Raw genomic sequence first — 2399 nt, 5'->3', positions numbered from 1 at the left:
TGGAAGGAAATGGAATAGGGAACAGTGATTTAAAAGAAAAGAAAGTAGAGAAAAGGCTGGTTTGTGGCTACAGACCCAAATAATATTTGTATCAAATGATTAAAGATGTGGCTGTTGTATTTGAAAACGTGATAGTGGCCATGGGAAATGCTATACTTTAAATTAAATTCACTTTTAAATTATGATTCACTTTTTTTTATCTAAACTGTAATCTTTAAATTATGATTCACTTTTTTTTATCTAAACTGTAATCTTTTTTGATACAAATATTGGTACATATTTATGGGGTACGTGTCATATGTTACTTGCATAGACTGTGTAATCATCAAGTCAGAGTATTTGGGGTGTCCATCTCCTTGAGTATTTATCAATTCTATACGTTAGAAACATTTCTAGTCCTCTCTTCTAGCTATTCTGAAATATACAATACATTATTGTTAACTGTAGTCACCCACTCTGCTATCAAACATTAGAACTTATTCCTTCTATCCATCTCTGTGTTTGTACCCATTAACCAACCTCTCTTTATCCCCCCACCCACCCTTCCCAGACTCTAGTATCTTTATTCTATTCTCTACACTCACAAGGTCAACTTACTTAGCTTCCACATATGAGTGATATCATGTAATATTTGTGTTTCTGTGCCTGGTTTATTTCACTTAATGACCTCCAGTTCCATCCCTGTTGCTGCAAATGACATGATTTCATTCCTTTTTATGGCCAAATATTATCCCATTGTGTATATATACCACATTTTCTTATCCATTTGTCAGTTGATGGACACTTAAGTTGATTACATATCTTTGCTATTGTGAACAGTGCTGCAGTAAACACGAGAGTGTAGGTAGGTATCCCTTTGATAGACTGATTTCCTTACATATTCAGTAATGGGATTGCTGATTTGTATGATAGCAATATTTTTAGTTTTTTGGGAAATCTCTATACAGTTTCCCATAGTGGCTATACTAATTTACATTCCCACCAGCGGTGTATAAGAGTTCCCTTTTCTCCACATCCTTGCTAGCATCTGTTACTTTTTATCTTTTTAATAGCCATTCTAACTGGGGTGAGATGATATCTCATTGTGGTTTTGATTTGCATTTCCCTGATGATTAGCGGTGTTAAACATTTTTTCACATAACTGTTGGCCATTTGTATGTCTTCTTTTGAGAAATGTCTGCTCATGTCCTGTGCCCACTTTTTAATGAGTTTTTTGTTGTGTTTTTTTTTGTTTTTGTTTTTTTTTACTCTTGTTTGAATTCCTTGTATATTCTGGATATTAGTCCTTTGTGGATGAGTAGTTTGCAGATATTTTCTCCCATTCAGCAGGTTGTCTCTTCACTCTGTTGGTTGTTTCCTTTGCTGTGAAGCAGCATTTTAGTTTAATGTAGTCCCATTTGTCTATTTTTGTTTTTGTTTGTGCTTTTGAGGTCTTAGCCACAGTCTTTTCTTAGCCAGTGTCCTGAAGTGTTTCCCCTATGTTTTTTTCTAGTAATTTTATAAGTTTCTTATAGTTTCAGGTCTTACATTTAAGTCTTTAATCCCATCTTGAGTTGATTTTTATATATAGGGAGAGACAGAGATCCAGTTGCATTTTTCTGCTATGAATATCCAGGTTTTCCAACACCATTTATTGAAGATGGTATCTTTTCCCCAATGTACGTTCTTGGTGCCTTTGTCAAAAATCAGTTGGCTATAAATACATGGATTTATTTCTGTATTCTCTATTCTATTCCATTGGTCTATATGTCTGTTTTTATATCAATACCATGCTGTTATGGTTACTATAGACTTGTAATTTCTTTTCTTTTCTTTTCTTTTTTTTGAGACAGTCTCACTTTGTCACCCCGAGTAGAGTGCAGTAGCTTCATCATAGCTCACTATAACCTCAAACTCCTCATCTTAAGCAATCCTCCTGCCTCAACCTCCCTATTAGCTGGGATTACAGGCACATGCCATCACGCCTGGCTAATTTTTTCTATTTTTAGTAGAGACGAGGTCTCACTCTTACTCAGGCTGGTCTCAAACTCCTGAGCTCAAGCGATCCTCCCACCTCAGCCTCCCAGAGTGCTACGGATATATATTTTGAAGTCAGGTAGTGTGATGCCTCCAGCTGCATTCTTTTTGTTCAGAATTACTTTGGAAGTTCAAGCTCTTTGTGGTTCCATATGAATTTAAAGATTGTTTTTTCTATTTCTGTGAAAAATGGCATCATTATTTTGATAGGGATTACATTGAATCTATAGATTGCTTTGGGTAGTATGGTGATTTTAATGATATTAAAATTTCTTTTCACTTATGGGCGTGGGATGTCTTTCCATTTGTGTCTTCTTCAGTTTCTTTCATTAGTATTTTGTTTTCTTTATAGAGATCTTCTACCTCCACGTTTAAATTTATTC

The 2399-nt window shown here is 34.9% G+C and overlaps 1 protein-coding gene across 1 annotated transcript in view; it reads left to right on the top strand.

The window, feature by feature from the left end:
* FNDC3A (fibronectin type III domain containing 3A) overlaps positions 1-2399 on the top strand; it is a 122379-nt gene that overhangs the window by 53229 nt on the left and 66751 nt on the right. The gene's annotated exons all lie outside the window — the stretch shown is intronic.

Source organism: Propithecus coquereli, unplaced genomic scaffold (genome assembly GCF_000956105.1).
Source record: "Propithecus coquereli isolate 6110/MARCELLA unplaced genomic scaffold, Pcoq_1.0 Scaffold11, whole genome shotgun sequence".
Classification (NCBI taxonomy): domain Eukaryota; kingdom Metazoa; phylum Chordata; class Mammalia; order Primates; family Indriidae; genus Propithecus; species Propithecus coquereli.
This window is presented reverse-complemented; position numbering and strand designations above follow the sequence as displayed.